The sequence below is a fragment of the Gallus gallus genome, chromosome 4, assembly GCF_016699485.2.
Source record: "Gallus gallus isolate bGalGal1 chromosome 4, bGalGal1.mat.broiler.GRCg7b, whole genome shotgun sequence".
NCBI lineage: Eukaryota > Metazoa > Chordata > Aves > Galliformes > Phasianidae > Gallus > Gallus gallus.
Window position 1 is genome coordinate 72217188 of NC_052535.1, and position 21898 is coordinate 72239085.

General features: G+C 35.6%; 1 long non-coding RNA gene across 1 annotated transcript in view; it reads right to left on the minus strand.

Annotated features, from left to right (window-relative positions):
* Positions 1 to 5987: 5987 nt before the first annotated feature.
* LOC112532345 overlaps positions 5988 to 21898 on the minus strand; it is a 166726-nt gene continuing 150815 nt past the window's right edge. Inside the window, exon 7 of the long non-coding RNA XR_003074960.3 lies at positions 5988 to 6089. This is a non-coding gene — a long non-coding RNA (uncharacterized LOC112532345). The remainder of the gene's footprint in view (positions 6090 to 21898) is intronic.

Consider the following 21898-nt stretch of genomic DNA (forward strand, 5'->3'; position numbering starts at 1 on the left):
GGGAATACTATTCCTAGATGAGAAAGAAGGATTAAATATAAAAATTGATTAATTTGCTTTCTACTGATGTACTGGAGGAACAATATCTGGAAGAGAGAAAAGATATTTGAGATGTAAAACACAAAATACAGAAAAAATACAGGCTATTTTTATTTAAACAAGTTATTTTTTGAACATTGGCTGAAATGTATGTCTGGTTTTTAGGAACAAAATGATTTCATTTTCAGCTTTTTATCTTATTTTGGATCACATGTAACAAACAATTTTTTCAAACAACAGAAAAACAGATGTCAAGACTTTGTAGTTGCCCAATGTAAATGTTTTTCTTAATGTTTCATGGCTAACACTCAAGAGTGAAATTAACAGGTTTTTCTGTTGTCTCCTTGTGGATTTACATGCATTAACACCTTGTGAAAATGAGCATGTAATTTTCTGTCACACAGAAAAATATACATCACCAAGTATTTGACAACAGATTGAACCTGTAGTCATGTTTAACTGAGTAAGGCTAACGCTGGTGTTTCTGCATGTTTTTGTCAGTACTGAGGTCTGAGTTGTTATAATGCTATACTGGAAAGCGTATGTATTAACAATAACCAATAGGTAATAACAGGTACTTGACAAAAACATAGAATTACAGGATAATTTAGTTTGGAAAGGACCTCAGGAGGTCTCAAGTCCAACCCTGCTCATAGCAGGGCCAGTTTTAGGTCACAAGTTGCTTAGTTGGATTTTGAGATCCCCAAGTCTTGAGAATGGAATACCTCCCTTAGGAGACTATTCCACACCTGAACTGTCTCCATGGAGGGAAGGCGGCTCTTCTTATATCCAACCTGATCCACTTCTTTTAGCTGTTCTACTCTTTTTTTCTTTCCTGGTGATATATATTAATGTGAACTGCAGAATCAGAATAACAGAATGTCAGAACTGTAGAAATTGGAAGGGACATCCAGAGATCTAGTCCAACCTCCTGCTAAAGCAGGTTCCCTAAAGTAGATTACACAGGAAAGCTTCCAGGTAGATTTCAATTATCTCCAGAGGAGGATACTCCACAACCTCTCTAGGGAGCCTATTCCAGTGCCCTGTCACCCTCAAAGTCAAGATTTTCCTCATGTTCGTGTGGAACTTCTTATGTTCCTATTTGTGCCCATTATTCTGTTGCTAGGGACTGCTGAAAAGAGCCTGGTTCCATCAACTTTACTCCTGCACTTTAGGTATTTGTAAGCACTGATAAGATTCCCCTCTTAGTCTCCTTTTCTCATGAGGGAAATGCTCCAGGACTTAATCATGCTTGTAGCACTCCACTGGACTCTCTCTAGAAGTTCCCTGTCTTTCTTCAACTGAGGAGCCCAGAACTGGACAAATGCTTCAGATGTGGCCTCATTAGGGCAGAGTAGAGGGGGAGATTAACCTCTCTCCATCTACTGGCTATTCTATTTTTAGTTATTAATGCACCCCAGGGTACCATTGGTCTTCTTGAACACTCTTAAGGGCACACTTCTGGTTCTTGGTCAACTTGTTGTCCATCAGGACACCTAGGTCCTTCTCTAAAGAACTCTTTTCCAAGTTGGTCAGCCACTAATCTGTACTGATGTATGCAGTTATTCCTTCCCAGGTGTACAGCTCTGCATGTGGCCTTGTTAAACTGTTCATGTTCTTTCCACAGAAAGTAAAGCGTATATAGTACAAAAAGAGAATGGATAGATTTATGGAATCTATCAAAGTTTATTTTATTCAAGATACTTCCTCTAAAGTAGTAAGCCCGTAAAATATAGACTATTGCTTGCTGAGAGAGGAAAAAATGTAATTATTCTAATTCCATACTCTTCCCTAGTTTTCCATTATTAACCAGTTTTGGAGAAAGATTATTGCAGCTGGGTTACAGCAAGACACTCATATACTTATGAAATCATTAAATTTTACATTATGCTACTGAATACTGATCATCTAAGTATCCTCTGTTAACTCCTAGTGTTTCCTGCATAATGAACATGCCCTTTGTTCTTTCTGCAAAAGAAATAATAGGTATGTTTTTTGTAGTAACTGAACTTAGAATTACCTCTAACAGGCAGCATCTTTTCTTTTTCCTGCTTTCCCCAGAATTTTTACCATTCTTTCAACTTTGTCTTTACATTCAAAAAACCCACATACCTATACTCCACACCATAAATAAAACAGCACATATTTATTGCTTAGTAGCACTATATCATGTAGGCTATGAAATTGTAATTTCATTAAAAGTATAGGAGAATAATTGCATTATTCTCAATACTATGGTGATGAGTATGATGTTGACAAGTCTTGATGTTAGACCATATGGATGCATTAATGCAATCATAGCTGATCTGTATAGAAGTGAAACGCACTGTACCACTCAACCTGCAGGCTAGATATTGCTTTCAATCACAAATACGTTTGAAAATGCAAATGTAACTTATGGATCTCTTGGCTCACATAGGAGAGCAATTTTTATCCTCTTTGAATGAGTTTAATGTGGAATTACAAAATGCACAGTGTGTGCCCAAGCAGGAAGGCATCATCTAGAACACACTCGTTTGCTTGTTTTTCTCTTACAACTTTTGCTAATATTATATTAATCTCTGCATCAGGCTTGCTTCCAAATTCCAGTTTATGCGCTTGCATAAACCTCTAAAATGCTGTTTATGATGGCCAGTAAGCCTCCAAAGGGCAATATATGATGACCAAAATTAAAGAGTGGATATGCTGAATCTCAGACAAAGCAAGAAATCTTGTTACCAGTTAAAGGATATTCTCTTGCCTTCACCAAAGATTTCTTTTACTTTTGTGAGAGTTACTTGTCACTTGACTGTTAGTGAAGTATCTTCAAGAATACTTAAGAAAAGTGTTTTTATGCACTCAAACTCAACCTGAAAATGAATGTTAATTAACAGCACTTAAAATTTGCTTTGTATAACAAAGCATTTCCTTTGCCATATTGCAATCCTTCATATTGAAAAATGCACATGGAAAGGACACAGGCACTTCAGTTACTTCCAAAAGCTTTCCTAAATTGTTAGAATTAGGATATTGATCCACATCTTTGCACTACATAGTTAAATGTCAAAAGCAAAACTGAATTCAGACAATGAACCATTTTCCACTAATATGTAAAATGTAGAAGTGACATTGGGCTTAAATATTATTGGTTTTATTTGTTGTTTTTTTTTTTTTTTTTCCTTGGCCTAGCACTTTCTATTGCCACTTTCAATATTGTCTAAGTGGTGTTTATTTTAAATTTGTGGTAAAAAAATAAATGGCTACTACAGTCTTGTTTATATGTTCCAATTTTATGTGTATTTTCTGCACCTCACTACAGATTCAGAACTAATTTTATTTCTCCATTAAATTACTACCATATGATTAGCAACTGTGATGCAATCCAGCAAAATTAAAATACCCTTTATCTGCATTTTCAGTTACTTTTTCAACGATGGAAACAGATATTTTATTTTGTCACATTCAATTTTATAGTCAGTGTGAACAGATTCAGGAATTATCTTTGCTTCTGCAACCATAGCCCCAGTCCACACTGACACATGCAAAAAAGAGTATTTTTTGCCACTTTGAGAGTTATGGGAAGGAGTGATTCCCAGGCAGTAAGATTTAGGGGAAAAAAAAAAAAAAGCTATGCTGCTCATCCGGTTGGATCTGTAAGGTATTAGCAGTTTCATGGCATGGTAAAAAGCAGTCTTCAAGGCAGCCTTGGTTAGACTGGAGAAAGCATTAGCTCCATTGCTTCTTGTTAGGGGAAGATGAACCCAGCAAGTTCACAGAATCTTAGAATCATAGAAACTTCTCCCAAGAAAGATAAATTTGAAAGCCATAGAGCCGACAGCTCCTAGGATGCAGTGTTTTCCTTCCTCCTGCTTAAAGAAGGACTTCTCTTAATACCAAATTTTCATTCTGCGTCGGTGCATCATAAGGATCTGCTCTGATGCAGCAAGCTTAATTGGAAAGAATGTGCTTCTCTACAGTTAATTCATTTGCGTGAAGAGTAAATTAGGTTTATACTACTCTTTCCACCTGGACTTTCATGGAGTGGGCGACTATACAATGTCACCAGTATGACCAGGCAGTATGTTCACGATCTTATCTCTTCGTCATATGCCACCATATCATTATTCTGGACTGGCATATTAAACAAAACTGTTAGGTAACTTGAATTTGTACCCATGTATCCACCTAGGAAAGTCCTCTTCAAAATTTAAATCCTAGGTAAATACGTCTTTCTCTTGTTTATTTCCTTTGGAATGAGCAATTTCTGAGTCTGAAGAGGAAATTTGGAAAGTAGTAGAGGAAAAATATCTGTAGAGAGAAAATAAAATCTGTCAGACATTATCAAAATGACATCTTGGAAAGAAATGGAAGACTGAGATCCTTCTGTAGAACATGATTCTTCTTCAGAGAGTTCCACAGAAAACATAAGGAACTTGGTTGGAATATAGCTTTATGGTATTTTTTAGAGGGCATTAAGAATGTCTGCCACTTCCCCCAGTGTAAACCCGTACCCTTCCTGCCCAGCCACTGCAGCCCAGCCTGGTGCCTGGGGAGCTGAAATCTCTGTCTAGGATGAGAGAAATGGCTGACACCAATCCATTTGCCTTTTTAACCAGGGTGACGCTGCAGACATCCCAGAGACATACATGCAAGACATTTCTCCACTTTGTCACTTCTGACAAGATCCTACATCAGATAATCTTAAATAAATACTCCCACATTCCTCATACCTTCACCAATCATCATGACTGACCAGTTTTGGTTCTCCTTTCTGCCTCTCTTATCATTTGTTAATCGGATTTTTTTGTGTGTTCTTGCTCATGGCAATTCCTCTTTGTCTTACTCTTGCTTTTTTTTTTTTTTTTTTGGTGCTGGAAATGTTCTCCTTCACTAGACACCATTAAATGCTCTCTGCTTCCACATCCCCTTAAATATCCAATATTTTTAATAAAAATTATAGCCACAGGAATAAACTCATTCCCACACAAAGTCTGCTATAGTGATATTAAAGAGTGTACTTCAAAACAGTTTGTACTATTTAGCCATGTTCATTCATCTTAGTTGGTGATAGAGCAACTATCTTTACATTCTGTACAAGGAATTAGAAGTTCCTAGGGTGTGAATTGCCTAATTTCCAAAACAAAAGATCAGACAGTCGTTCCTTAAAATCTTTCTCCTGAATGCAAAGATATCTATGTACTGTCAAACGGAGATTGACAAAAGAAGTAAGAACTAACCAAGACAATAAATATGGAAATTAAGAGAGCGTTTTTCTAGGAGTTTCCATTTCTTCAGTATCCATTACAGGAACTGATGATGGATTAGTCCACTCAAATCCCTATGTGCATATTTTAAAGGATGTTGGAATAAAAAGAAAACCTGGCAGAGAAAAGCCACTGAAGTTGCTAGAGAAAGGAAAAAAAAAAAAAAAAAAAAAAAAAAAAAAAGAAATGAAAAGGAATCAAAAACAATGCCCCAGCACTAACAGGTATCTCACAGATGGTGATAAAAGTTCAGTGTAAAAATAAAAATGGTCTTAAAGTAATAGACCACGGCTTTCTGGTTATAATGGAGGGACTTGTTATAATGGCAAAGCCTTTGTAATACTCTAGTATTCCAAAGCATAAAATGGCAATATACTTTGTCATGGTCATTGTATAAAGACAGAGAAGCCACATAGATTTTTCTGTGTATGATAGAAACACACAGATTTTGGTTTCCTAAGGCATTTCATTCCAGAGGATCTACTTTGCTATAGAGAATATTCACGTAGTAAGAGAGACTTTTTTCCAGAACACAGGTACCAAATCACTGTAAATCTTTTTGGGTTAATACAGGAAAGAAAGCATAATATATTTTGCTCCAGAGTACTGTGTAAGAAAGTCTGAACATTGCAGTACGTTGTTTTTTATTATCAACGGAAGGTGATTAGACACCCAAGTGATCAGTCTTAAATTATATCTTAATATAGATATATTTGCTTTACCTTGGCTAGCTAGAAGGAATTGTAGAAATGCAATAAAATTCAAATCTTCATTGAGCAGATTCTATTTCAGGGATTATTCTGATTCCTGTGAATATTTAAAAACAAAACAAAGCAAAAACACAAATGAACAAAAAATACCCAAAGACCACAGGATTTATCGTTCATTGAGCCTAATCTCTCTCTCTTTCTTTTTATTTTAATTTTTTTTCAATTTTTTCAGTGCCTCCTCTTCTAGTTGGAAACTGATTGTCATAGATCCTTATGGTAGCAGGTTTTTTGTTTGTTTATTTGCTTGGTTTTTTTTTGTTGTTGTTTGTTTTTTGTTTTTTTGTCTAGCTATCTAGCTCATTACTTTACTGGGTCAATTGGCCCAGCAGGTGTTTCTACATGTCATTCCCAAGGAGACTTCCTGCTGGCAAACTAGTTTGAAATCAAGAATTGCATTTATAATTTTGACAATACCTACGAGAAACATGATACTGAAGGCTGGATGAAAAGCAGATTATCCTTTCTTCCAAAGCTTTGGCCTAAGTGTTTACAAACAATGTTCTCTTCTATTTTTAGCGAAGAAGAACTTCTAAAATGTGGCACTCAAATAAGAAAATTTAGGTCTTAGATATTCCTTTTTAACTATTGAACGTGTACATATTTTTGACAAATCTGACAGTCAAATTCACAGTTTTGAGTGCTGAGTAAGCACCATGACAGTTACTATTAACATTAAGATATATAGCAGCAAGAGTTAGAGATATTGATTGGTCTATGGATTTTGAGATAAACATATTTCTTGTGACTTATTATTGCATAGAGAAATTTTGCACTTGGAAGTAATTTTTTTTAGTATTTCTCATTAGTTTTCTATTTCTTTAAATACATGCTTTTTTATTCAGACCTTGCAATCAATATGTTAACAGGCTAAAATCCTCCTGAAATGAATGAGAATATTGCTTGTGCCTGTGTAGGAGATTTGAGTAGTTAAGGCAAAATACATGTGAAAATTTGAAAAAAAAAAAAAAAAAAGGGGGGGGGGGGTTTAACATAGAACAAGATTTCAAGTTCATTTCAGTTCACAAACCATCTATAAAGCCTTGAATTTGCTTAGAACAGACAAATTCTATAAACTGTAGACAAGGGACTTACCATTTGTGAGGAGAAAGGAAAACTGTGTAGTATGCCTTATGCCCTAATCATGCCAAGACAGGCATAATATTCTTCTAGGCAGGATTCATTTCACGTACATTTAAATGTCTACATCCTGACTACCTTAAGCTGCTTATAAGATGTAGGATGGAATTCATTTGACTAAACATATATTTGACACTAAGATCTCTAACTCAGATTCAGAGATTTTCATCCAGTGTAAGAATTCCACCTTTATGGACCACTTCAAGCTTATACAGATTATATTGTAAAAAAAAAAAAAAAATAACCAGTGTCTTTGATTCTTCCCTTCTTTTTTATTGCCTCATGTGCAATGTCCCTGGGGAAAAAAAAGAAAAGAAAAAAGAAAAGAAAAAAAAGAAAAAAAGCAAATTGAAGCCTTCATATTCAGAACTCAAAAGACAAATATAACTTCGAAGCCGTAATTTCAAAGAATATGTTTCTTCCTTCCCCTGATGACTTCAGCAACTGTTTCCAAATATCTTTTAAAACAAGCTAACCTGTATATACCCCATCTTGCTCTTTTTAACCAGAGCCATCACTGTAACATCTTGTCTGGCACAAACCAATGCAAACGCTGCTACATCCACTACAATTACTCTTTTCACTCAAATGGTAGATAAATACTTTCACAGAAAAACTGCCATTCTCATAAGTATAGAATCACAGAATCATAGGTCTGGTTTGGAAGAGACCATTAAGATCATCATGTTCCAATCCTCCGGCTATAGTCAGGAACACCTTCCTCTAGACCAGGATGCTTAAAGTTCCATCCAGCCTGGCCTTGAATGCTTTCAGGGAGGGGTCATTCACAACCTCACTGGGCAACCTGTTTTGGTGTCTCACCACATTCACAATAAAGATTTTCTTCATAATATCTAGTCTAAATCTAACTTCTTTCAATTTAAAACCATTTCCCCTTGTCCTATGGCTACCTGATAGATACAACAACTGATAGCTACTGATAGATATAACAAATGTCCATTGGTACTGAAAAGAAATGAGGTGACAAACTTGCCCTGAAGGACAGAAAACTGTAGAGAAACATACACTGTCTAAAACCAAACTAATTCTTTTGATATACTTGTGGCATCATTATGGGTTTTGGAGAAAACAATCATGATCAATATAAGCAAGATCAAGACATGGACAGTGTACAGTGATAGAACAACACCGAGAAAGTCAGAGTAAATAAACAGTGCAAGAAACAAGAGAAAATTCTGAGTAAATTCTGTTTTTGTTCACTTCAAATCTAGCTCACAATAGCCTTTTAAAATGTAACATTATTGCAGAAGTATAGGTTAGTAATTTGAAGAATCAGCCCCACTCATTAGTCAGATAGTATGTTTTGCATGCTTCATTCAGTACGCTTCTCTAAAACAGTTCTCAAATGGCCAAACAATCTGAAGTGCTCAGCAGCGTCCATTGCACAATGTTAGAACTGTATACGTGAATTAACATGGTTCCAAGAACTCATATAGGTCTATTTTAGTTCTTATTAGCTGTCCTGATACTGCATTTATGTAACTGAAATACCAAAACTAAAATATCAGTGTGCTTTAAATTCCTTTGAAATGCCCTGCCAAAAACTAAATACAAAATTGAGGCAGATTTGGAAATACGTTCAAGCACTCCTGACTATGACTGTGCAGAGCTAGAAGCATCTCCACAGAATTATTTGTGAATGAAATTTCCTTAAAACAGATAAATATGTGGAAATTAAACTCTAGAGAGAAGAATGCTGTTGGCTCTACTGATTGAATAAGAGTGATACACTGGTACAAGAATTACAGAGCTCTCCAGGAAAGAAAATTCAGGGCCCCGAGTTTACCAGTATTACCCTCACCAACCTCATCTGAGGCCCCAGCTCAACACCTTTGGGTTTATAGTTGCACCTTAGCTCAAGATCTGGCCCATGACTCTTGTCAATCTGAAATGTAAGGATATTATATATGATCTTGAGTATGACAACTTTGCCTTGATGATTTGACTTCCTGCTGTTGCCTTGGTCCTGCCTCAGCATTTCTGACACGTTTGGCGATCAGTGGACTGTGGGCTGACACAAATTATTGCCACTAGACTGGCTCTACTCTTCTTGATTGAGACTGTGTCCCTGAGTCTGACTTGCTGCCTTTCTTGACTCTCAGCTTGCCTCCCTTCTAAAGACTCCATTTACTCCTTAAAATAGACACAATTATTTCTTGATTTAGCAGGAGTACAGTGAAAGAAAAAATACATTGTATCCACGTTTTCACATGCCTTTCACTGATACATAGGTCAAAGTGTTCTGAATAAAACAGAAGAAAACCTTGAGTTCCACAGCAATAGACAGAGTTCCCTTTCACAGGCAAAAAGTTGTAGGGCATTCTTGCTTCAAAGCCATCTAAATAAGGAGTGAATTCTGCCAGACACAAAAATGAGGCAGCTGTGAGGGAAAAAATTTGGAAAGTAGCTTCCGCACTCTGTTTAGGATGTTGTGCTCTTGGCTGGTTTTCTGATAATCTGTATACTATTCACTCAGTGGGCAAGCAGACAGCCATTACATTTTTTGCCTTGTAATGTTTTCAGGCCTCCAAGTTGTGGGCATCTGGAGAGAGTTTCTCTTAAGGATGCTCAAAAGAAACAACTTTTTACATGCAGGAAGTCAAAGATCACATTCTCTTCTGTTAATGAGAACCAAAGTACTAAAATTCTAGTATTCCATAATAAATATTACAAAAATATTTGGATATTAGTTCAATAAAATGATGTAAGTTTGTGAAGAAAGAATCCCAAGCAATTTCTTATATTGCATTCTATAAAGCAATATGACTTGAAGAAATATCTGCATTTCAAGAATATTTGTTATTTTATTTTTTGTTTAAATAGTTCTATTCAAGTACCTAAAATACTGGGACTGCTCCAAAAGTAATGCTGCCTATTTACATTCCCTCATAATATCAAAGGCAGATGTTGATGGTATGGCAGTAGAAGTTGAACCTTCACACCAGTGTTCCGTTACATATTGTTGTCATGTGACAGACAGCAACAGAGGGGCTGTCTGACAAAATGGTGTCTTACACAGAAATGCATCTGAAGCAGAAGTGTGGCACTTAATTCCTCCATGTGGAAAAAATGACACCCACTTACATTCACTGATACTTGTTGAATGTTTATGGACCAAAGAGTGGGAGTGAGCACAGTGGGGTGGTGGTGGTGCATTTCAGAAGTGGCGACAGCAATAGTGAGTCACCTCTACTACTGCAGATTTTTACAAGTGTGGCATGAAGGCTCTTTTTTATCACCGGCAAATATGCATAGCTAATGGTGGTGAATATGTTGAAAAACAGTGTTTTGTAGCAGAGAATTTTCTCTATCAAATAGTGCTATTGTGTTTTTTGTATTTTCCATGGAAATAAATAGGAGACATTATTTTTGGGACAATCTACATAGTTCTCTAAAGTAATAACCAACTAAAAGTAATGAAAAGTTAATTTTTAACAGCAGAGGTAGTTCTCATATTGGTTTCATGTTGGTCTGGGTGCTCTACAAGTGTTTACAGGGAGCACTTTGCTAGACATTAGCAAGCAGGAAGTTTTATTTCATATGTTATGTTGTACACACGACATAAATCCCTCTGACCCACAGGCCTACATATCAGCTCTGTGCACTGAGTATGAGGCCTTTCTAAATGAATTTCTCATACACATGCAGACAGTGCTTCATCCAGCCCTCCAAGGGAGACAATGAAGAACTGGCTTCGAGAATACAACTAGTACAAAAAAAGTTGGTGCAATCAGCTCACTTACATCTGTTTTGACAGATCAGTCCTGGCATGCACACTGACTTTCCTAGCTGTATTAGCTCTTAGCCAAATGCACTGACATCTGGAAAAGAAATATTTTAGGAGGAAAACATACAGTGTGCTTAGCACTCTTCACTGTCCTTTTATGTATAGCATCTTTGGACCATATAAACAAATTGAAGATGGGAGGGAATGCAAAAGAAAAAGGAAAAATATATTTTCTTCCTGTAAATATTGTTAATGGAACACAGATGTGCCATATGCCTGTACAAAAAAATAATTTGGGAAGAAAAAAGCGATGCTTAAATTTACCTGCTTCTTACTGGAAATACATTCTGTTTATTATGAAATATTTAATAATAGCTTTTAATTCAATTGTGGCAATTAGAAGCTTTTTTGGGTTTTTCCTTATCCTCAGATATGTTTTAATTTCTGTTCACATTTTGCTAGCAAATATTAAATATTAGATCTTAATTTGACCCTATTCTATGCCAAGGAGTTCTTACGTTTTTGTTCTACAGCTTGATTACAATCAGATCACATTTAGATTGGAAAGCATTTTTTTTATTTAATGACTAATAAAACCAAACCAGCCAGAAGAAGAATCCTGACACTGCTAAAATCATTCAGGTTTTCCCACAGGAACCTCTCTAAAACTGCTTTTCCTGAGCTACTCTGATCCCTGAGCTATAGCACACTGCCTGCATGCTCTTAGCAACCCTGCTGAGGGTATTTGGGCATTGTGGCAGTCACTCTGTGCTAAGTTGCTTCTGCCTTGGATAAGAGTAGATATTCTACTGGGCTGGCTTTGTTTGCCCTTCATATTTTGAATCTGAAGTCCATGTTCCAAGACATTATAAAATTATCTTGCTCTGAATTGGTGGTTGCCTGTCAGACCTCCTACTTTTATTGATAGTAAATTCATCATGTGCTCCTCTTAGTTTTCTGCTCAAAGCTGGGCCTTGAAGGGTCTGCAAGATTAAATTAATGAATGCATACTTGTAATTAAAAAGCCACAGAACAGGTATGCTTATTTGTCTTCTAAGAATATGCAAATCTATGAGATTAATATCACTTAAACATCTAATGCATTATATGAGTTTTATAGATAGCCAATCATTTTCTTGGGATGTTATAATCATTTTCTCTCAAAACTAAGGACTGCTTCATGAAAACACCCTATTTTCTCATCTAGTTAATACAGTTGATGGAGAGTAGCTGGATAAAGCAAAGTAGCCATCATCTTGGTATAATGTATTCTGAGCTGATTTGTAGATCAACTTATAAGAAGGAACTCAAGTGTGTGTAGCCCAACTACCGTTCTCTTTCTTGAGTGCAATACGAAGAGGGAAAAAAAAATGGTTTACAAAATATATCCCTCTATTTTTTATGCCACTCTTGATAGCAAGTGTTTTTTACTTCAGGCATAAAAAAAAAAAAAAAAAAAAAAAAGGAAAAAGAAAAGGAAAAAAAAAAGAAAAAAAAGGAAAAATGTAACCTGCAATGACACAACCCCTGTGTACAAGGCCCATATAGCAGATTTCAGAAAGCAAGTACAGAGGAAAAAGCAATATTTTCTTTGAGCATGGAAAATCCATAGACTGGAAATTGTTCTCACAGAGTATTACGCAGTTTAACTGACAGTTGATTTGTAGATGTGTGTTTAATCTTTTCAGAGGCAATTTTTTTATTTTATTTTTTTCTAAGGGAGCTATAGATGAAGTTTGTGATTGCAGTGGATAATCATATGTAAATAATAATTTTTAAATGATATTTACAGTTTTAGATTTACAGAATATATGTGAAGCAACCCTAATTTTTTGAGCATGTTTATCATTCAAGCATTGTGACAGTATTGCATGTAAATATTTACATCCTTGAGAGCCTCTGGGATTTGTCTAGTCCCAGACTGTATTGGTCTTTATTCAAGTTTGAAAGTAATCATTTATGTTGCACACACTAATTTCTCTTTCCTAGCTGGATTCACAAATGCAAGAGAGCTAGAAATATAGCCCCATTGTGAACAGAATGATTTCTGGATCAGGGGAAGGAGAATAAAGAAGCTCAGTCCCTTGAATCAAGTAAGGTATGCATGGCCAAATGTCTCCTAATATGATGAATGGGGACCAATTTACACCTTCAGAGGTTGATGTGTAGTCAGAGTGCCACAACTTCATTCTTATTTCTTACATTTTTCATATGGTATCAAAAAGTCAGAGAGAAGATTAAGTTTATTGCTAGGAATATACTAGATGCCAGCACCTAATCAAGGACAGGGTAACTTGGATAAAACACCTTCAAACCCAATGTTACTCAAACCATTGCTTCTTATTGAGGATGTTTACTCTTCTTTTGAGCATATGCACATATTCTATGCATGATAGTGTTATTTATGCTCCTACTTTTGAAACAAGTGGGAGTTTTCTTAGTTTGAAGCTATCTACTATTTCTATAGCACTTGTTAAAAATCTGAGCAGGAGAATACAGAACATAAGTTACAACTGAATTCAATAAGAATTTGATTGGCATAAAGGTTATCACACCCAACTGATTTGCATTTAGTAAGATAATAATAAGGATATCTTCTCTGTCTCATTTTGTCCATGTGTATAAACGAAACAAAATACAATTTAATGATAATTAAGAATAGAATTATGAAATAAAAGGGGGTTAGGATTAGGGGGTAGAGGGGCAAGAATGCTGATCAGCGGGCTTGAAAAGTATTAAATGGTTCATGTGGTGATTAATGCATTTCAAACTGTTGATTACTTAAAATATTTCATTATTTAATAGATACTTAGAAGGTCCTTTCTGCTAGTAGCTTTAAAGCACAAACAGATGGTTTTGAAAGTCCTCTATTTGGCACTCTATTTGTTAGTTAATTTCTTCCTAGTACTTGTTTTGTCAGATTTCCATATTGTGCTAAAGTAATTGAAGAAAAGTCACAAAGGCAATAACACTGCATTCAGGACCACTGGTCCATCTCAGTCAGTATGGTATTTCAGATAGTAGCCCATAACAGATGTTCCAAAAGATGACTGAAAAAAAAAAAGGTACTCATATTTATGCTTACTTTGCCAAAGCTATTTGGTGACTAAGTTACATGGATACTAACACCTGGGAATTTTAGTTTTGTGTAATAAATGGCTTTGAGCATTTAGGATTAGTTGAAAAAGAACAGAATATTATAGATGATTATTCCTAATCTGTGGAAATGACTAGTTGATTCATTCATTGGAGAATGAGAGATGCTGCTTTCTCTTTTTGGTTCATTTGTAAATTATCCTACCTACCTTTAAAAAAATAATAATAATATCCCTTTCTTATCTGTGGAAGCACTTATAAATGCTGGCATACAGAAACTCACTACTTAAGTCTGTTCTATGTTCAGTTTGTCATGGAGAACACAGTTCTGACTGGGAAATAACAGGGTTTCCCACCACTCTCAGAGTTCTTCCAATGCATCTGGACAGCTATGCAAAACACAGCAAGAAAAGTTTGCTTTTCAGAATAAAGGGGATGAGTCTCTCACTTTTTATTCCCATCTAAGGCACAGAGCAGTCCTTGGTGAGATCCTAACTATAGCTCTGACTGTTTGTGCTTTGGGTAGGAGTAGATGTGTAGGTAGATGTTACTCAAGTATTAAAATTTTCTTCTTTAAAGGCTTATTTGTTTTCTGAATTCCTTTAATGAAGAACTTTTTTCAACGAAGCATGGCAGTGGATGCCACAAATGAAACACGAGAATGTAAAAACATGCAGAAGGCAGAACTGTGGGAACTGTTTCTCTGCTCCTCTCTTCTGCTCTCTCCTTCTTTCCATACTCCTTCTCTCTTCCTTTCTTCCTTCCTTCCTTTTTCCCTTCCTTTCTTACCATATTTACATGTTATTTAGTACATGTAGTCCACAACATCTTTCCAAAATTAGGAAATTTACTCTTTTAACCTGGTTCTTGATGATTGTTTAACTCATATCAGATTTTTCTTAATTTTGATGGGCATTGGCCTCCAAGTCTGACAGTAATTCATATGATTTCTTTTTTGCTGTCTTTATTTATAATTTGTATGTGTAAACAGTATGTGAGCAAAACCTTTCTATCACAGAATGAGTGCTGACCTTTAGTAATCATGGAAATGCAAGTAGTTAACGCCTAATGTTTTCTATCCTTCAGACAATTGCTGCTTAATGACAATGCTTTGCCTTTCACAAGTTGTTTTGTGAAAGCTCATTGTGAGAGATTTTGTCAAAGGCTTGAAAGTTTGTACCAAGTGGTTTTTTATCATCTACTATTTGACATTTTTAAGAAAATCTGATGGATTAGGAATTAAAATTAACTGACAAAACCGGTTCCACATTTATTACTGACATTTGAGTAAACAGTTAGATACCTTTTCATTGTTCAGGACTTTTTTTTAAAGAAACTTAGCATAACAAAGTTCATCAGTTCACAACTCACCCACTGTCTTTTTTATAGACAAATGATTCAATGAGCACTGCAGATGTTTTGGTTCTTGTAATTTTCTACCTTAACTTAGAATGTTCTATGCCTAGTAAATTATGAATTTACTGAAGCCTTTTCTCTGTCAAATTTTGTTGCAATTGACCAGTAGCATCAAGAAGAGAATGAACATTTTAATAATTCGCTACTACACAGATGTTATATACATGCCATAAAGAATTCAAGCCTTAGAAAACTGAACTGAAGATGGATACCTTCAGTGCTACAAGAGTGAGAGCATACACTGCTGTGGTGGATCATCACTTCATTCCTGGTTGATCATTTCTTACTATCCTTCAATACCTTCCACCTGATCCAAGAGCTCCATAATATGTTCTTTTGTTCAGTCTTGTTATCTGGTAGCCTAAGAAACTCTTACAATATTTCACAATTCTGAAAGTCACATTTCAAGACCTGCCATTGATGGATGGGAATAGAAAGTTTCCAATACCATGGTTAAAGCTTCCTAGAAATTTGCAATAATTATCTTACACTAAAGTTATTTAGGCTAAAATTCTGAACATTCAAACCAATTCAACTCAGAAAGTCTGACAGCACCAAATTTTTTCCTAATTCCCTTTGTCATTTTTGTTCATATCCTTTATGACACAGTATTGCATGCAGCTATATTTTTCCCCCATGGTGTCTGTTTTGTTCAGTGCCCATGACAATCCATGAAGGAGGAGAATTAAGAATAAGTGACTAGGTACAAGTGTGGAATTCTCAGGTTTGACACCTTGCCTTTATAACACACATACTGACTTTACAGTTGTTGTTCATTTTTCCTAACCTCTGTATAAAAATAATATATTCAAAATTAAAATAATTAAGAAAAATCCAAAATCACTAAGGCTTTTAGCAGAGAGGTGGTTATTTCAGGGTATGGATTTCTGAGGTACAGTTAAGTGAAACATGTATTTAATATTAATAAATATGTATCTTTTCAGAAGGGCCTAGTATTCTTCTGAATGTCCTTTTCTTGGTTGCAATCAGTTTAACTTTGATTATCGGCTTGCTTAGTCAAGATCCAAGGAAAACAGAAAATATGTATATATTTTTTCTAGTAGGATGATTCCTTCTACTCTTTGAGATACAGTTTCAGACACAGTCAGAGGAAACCAATGTAAATTTCTTCTACTCCTGAAAGTAGAAGTATCAGATTTGACTCCAAATCAGGCCAGATAAAGGTGCAAAGTAAGCCACAAAGAAATGATAATATAGAAGTCTGTTCCCCAGATATATATATAAACTCATTTGCTTATTGCAAATGGAATGCTCTAATAGAGTATGCTGTGTCAGAAATTCATATTCAGTCCATTCTCATACTGTCTAAAAAGTGCATCTTTGATTATCATCAATAAAACATTCTCCATTTCTTGTAAAATATTTCTCCAGATTAACACAGGTTTCCCTGGATTTACAGTTGACCCCTATTTGTTATTGTCTCTTGTATTCAGATCTTATAACAGTTCTATACTTCTTAAAGTTACTATCTTGATTTTTAATCATCCAGCCTCCTAATCTTCCATTATATGGTGAACATTTTTTATTCTTTTTTATAATTATTTCTGAAAAAGGTTCATCTCACATCTCATCCAGACAGGTCTCTATTCCCTTCAAGATCAACAGAACAGGGCTGATATGCAGAAAGGTTCTTTTACTATCAAGTGTAGGAAGACTGTGTGTGAAATCAATGGGCTTCGGAAAAACATGAGAATTACCTGGTGGAGACCCAGCTACATAATCCCCATGAGTCCACAGAAGCTGACAAAAACATTTCAAGACACGAATTCACTAGAAGTGAGTTTTCTTCCTGTATTTTCCACAAGAAAAACTGCAGGAGATGTTGTATCCAATTATTCACCTTCATTTATTCATTCCTTCTGCACTGGGACCCACATTCCTTTGTACATTTTGTACATTTATCTCATAGTTTTCTTTTTTCACAATTTTTTTTTTTTTGTCTGTTTCTTCTTGCTATCTTTTTCAACTTTGTAAAGGTCTGAGGTTCTTTTTTTCTGGCTCTTAATCTTATTTGATTTGGGTTTGTTTTTTGTTTTTTTTTTCCTCTTTAAGAATTTTTCTTAAAAAAAAATGTAATAGGCTCAACTTCATGGTTATGATTCACATTTGCAGAAAGAAACTTAACATAATAGTTAGAAATCCCTATCCATCCTTTGTAAATACATACTACCTAGAGACCTTGGTAATTAGAAGTTTGATAAATATTTTCAATTAATTTGTGATAATTACACAGGAAAATGGTGTATACCCATTAGAACCAGGTAGGAGAAGACAGAACACTCCTAGCACAGTTCTCTACCTGGCTAGGTTTTTGCATTTTAAATTTTCTATTTTCCAGTTAGATGAACAAGGGATATTTTTATTATTGTTAAAAAGATTTCTCATACTATCCAAATGCTATTTACTGCTGTAAAGATAATTTTGCATGTCTCTCTAAAAGAGTACTCTATGAGATATTTTTTCTATTAAGACTATGATAAATTTATAGGCAAGTTACTGTCTTGTCAGTAAGAAGCAGCAGAGCTTTCAATGATTCACAAAGACTTTCATGAAAAGTACTGTCAGAAAATATTCATAACTTGTAAAATAGCTACAACTTTCAAATAGAAAGCTTACATCAAACTCAACCATTAATTGTCAGGTTGGTATGTAAACAAATAACTAAATGAATCCAGTTAGTATCCAGCTACAGTTCAACCAAATATAAACCATTCATAGCCTGTCTACATGCACAAGTTTGTATAACTTAAGTCAGTAGGGTTCATTTTAATTAGATCAGAGCTATTGATGTAATTTTTAGGCAACAGATACAGTCAATTACTGCAGTTCCAATTTCCTTTGTTTGCAAACGGATATAAGGCAGGGCTGACCACTGTCTACAATGCTAAAAGTATTTATTTTTAACACAGGACTCATGTCTCTTATTTAGAGAAATATAAATTCTTCTTTTTCTTGATGAGAAAACAGCATATGATATAGATTCCTTTGGTTAATCAAGCTCTTCTTATTCAAACATTCATAGATAAATAGAACAACTACTGATCAGAAAAACAAAACAAAACAAAAGAACACAGCAAACAATTTGTAATTAGCATGGAAAAAATAACTTTTAGCTTTTAATGCCAGAGAAAAGTCCTCATTTTCTTTGCTATCTGGAAACATCCTTTCTACAAAGCACAAATCAGAAAGCTTAGACCATCCACCTTAAATACCAAGAACTGGGTCAATGTGAATTGAAGAAATACTGGGGAGTGGTGGGGGAAAGTATGCCAAGACCCTACATCATTTAAAGGATTTTGTATTTATATCCCATCTGTACAGGACGAGAATATAGCTGCTGCAAACTAGCTTAGCTCCCTGAACTACAGGACTGTTAAATAAAATAGTCTTCTTTTTGAATTATTTTCTGCCTTGATAGACTAAGATATTTAATAGACAAATAGGATAGAGGTACTGGAAATAAGGTCTAACAATCCTTTCAAATTATCTCTTTAGTGAAATAAAAATTGCTTGCTTACTTATTAAGTATGTTAAGTAAGTTGCTTGCTTATTTGCAGCAAGGTGTTTAGCTGTGTTCCTTACATAGCTAGTCTCTACGGCACTGAAAGTCAAAATCATTCACTGTAAGTTTTAGCTAAGATTCATATAATCTGAGGAAGGATAGAGAAAAGCGTAGTTGGTCATTATGGTCATAGTGAATCCTATTGTGTATAGTGACTTTTCAAGGACAAGAACAATATATTTCAGCTTGGTGGATTTACAGATGTAAAACATTATTTGCCTTTCTTTATCATGTGTGTTAAAAGTGAGAATCCAAGTCAAAGTAAAATATATACATTTTTCATAGTCAAAATACTAGCTTTGAGTTGTGAAAGTGATTGCTGAAGAATAGGATGATATTCTGCATGATGTATGAGTGTCTTAAACAACAAAAGATTCCTGAACAGGTTTGCCAGGCTCTGAATCAAGTCTTGCGTTTTGCAAGTGGAACAGGAGTATGTAATATATTTTTTAGCTTTCCTTTTTTGTCCTTTGTGCAGGCATTTAGAGGTGATGAAAGAAAGAAACATGATATCACTGGCTTGAGTAAGCCATTGTGTGGGTAGTTAAGAATAGGTTTTCACTTCATTTCTGTAGAGCTTTTTACTACTCTCTCTCAAACTCTGGCATTTAATTTTTTCTGTGTTCAAAGTACGCAGCTTCAAAATAGTCAGTGCATTGTTAGTTCTTTTTCAGAGTATTGTAATAGTATGGATCAAAAAGATTAAGCTGATATCATGTAAAACACGGGAGAACATTAAAACTTTCTAGAAAATACACCCTGTGCATACACGTGAGGAAAGAGCCTATCCATATAAATGACTGAGAAGGGGATACTGGAACACAAAATCAAACATTGAGGGTAGAATGAAAAACATTTCCACTAGTGCAGAGTTCAGCCAAATTGAAGTGATTAGGGGTTGTAGAGAGATTCAACCCATTGAAAAGATTTTTAACAATGTAAGTGACTAATTGACCATATGAATAGGTCCAGGTAAAAGCTGGAGCATCTCTGTTATCCCTGGGTGACCGTCTTTCACAAATCATAAGCTAAATTTGCCTCCATGTTGTGAATCTAAGGGGGAATGCCCAGAATTACCTGACATATCAGACACAAGCGTGGCATAAAGGATCCTTCCAGGCCAGCTCAGAAGTGTGTCTCCCGAATGGTGCATCAGTGACTGTACTGCCTTGTGGTTTCAAACTTGTTGAAGTGTCAGTGACACTTGTGAAAATGAAAACACTTTTCAGACACTATACCGTCTAAAGCAAAACAGTCTGAAAATTTAAGCTTCTCAAATCAACAGGAGAAGTTGAAACATTCTCAGCTTTTGCAAACTGGGCTTTGGTAATAGAATCTGCACTGCTCTAATAGCTATGTTCATACACAGTCCAGTCTTGAATTAAATTATATCCTGCATTACATTTTGCTGACTGATGATTTTCCAAACATCTGTTTTGCATGTCTTTTTAGTATTAGAGTCCACTCATAACACAAATTGAAGCCCAATCTTTACCTAGTCTTATTTTCACTGAAATTTGGGATATGTCAAAAAGACAGTCTATCAGTTAGGAAAAAAATAAAGATTATGATCGCATCCAAGATACTCCTTGTCAAACACTTAAAGAATTTCTCTGGGCACTTACTGCCAATTTACTCCTAGATGTTAGTAGTGCCACAGGCAGGTAGATTCGTTTTTAATAATACCTTTCCCAAATGTCAGTCCTAGAACTGGAAAATAGCACTAAAATTAGCCAGTAGCATCTTTTTAACAAAGTAGAACTGCCATTAGGCAGTAGGCATGTGTCCAGCTCACCAGCACTTTGACTCATTGCTCCCTCAAGCCTCCCAGCAAATCAAGGAAGATGTAAAAGCCTAATCAACTCTAATTTGTGATCCTGTTTAATGTCAGGAAAAGCTTCTATTTTCCTTTTTATTTTCTTCTGCAAGAGCAGTGAAAGGGTCTTCCAAAAGATTAAAAGGCATGACTTGCTAACATACTGGCCCTGTTTGACATTTCCAAGAAAACATAGACTGTAGGCTGAGTTAGAAAGATCCTGGCAGTTAGTACATACAATTCAGCAGCAGTCATCATCTAAGAATAGGTAGAGCTGCTATGTCCTAGGGTCTTACAGTTGTCGTGTTGTCATACTCCTGGACAGAGAAGTTGTAGATGCTCTGGCCCTGAAGGTATTGAAGGCTAGCTTGACTGGGGCCCTTGGAATCCTGATCCAGTGGATGGCAACCATGCCCATGGCAGGGGGGGTGGAGCTAAACAATCTTTAAGATCCTATCCAATCCAAACAATTCTACGAGGGCTGCTCCAAAAGTAGTGCCTCCTGTTTTATTATGTTGACCCACAACATCAGAGGTGGATATCAGTGGTATGACAGTAGAGGTTGAACCTTCCCACCAATATTCTGTTACATGCTCCTGCGATGCAACTCACAGTAACAGAGGAGCAGTCTGAAAAAATGGCATCTGACATGGAAGTCTGTCTGAAGCAAAGGTGTCTCTGAATTCCTCCACGTGAAAAAAATTATCCCATTGACATTCACTAATACTTGCTGAACATTTATGGAGACCAAACAGTAGATGTGAGGACAATGAGGCAGTGGTGACAGCAATAGCGGACCACTTCCACTGACACAGATTTTTACAAGTGTGGCATGCAGGCTCTTTTTCATCACGGGCAAAAATGCATAGCTAATGGTGGTGAATACGTAGAAAAACAGTTTTGTAGCAGAGAATTTTCTCTATCAAACTGTGTTATTGTGCTCTTTGTTGTAGCTTCCATAGAAATTAATGAGGCATTAATTTCAGAGAAACGTATGTATAAGTCTATGTTCTATATATGTATGCAGACATGATATTTTATGGAGGCAAT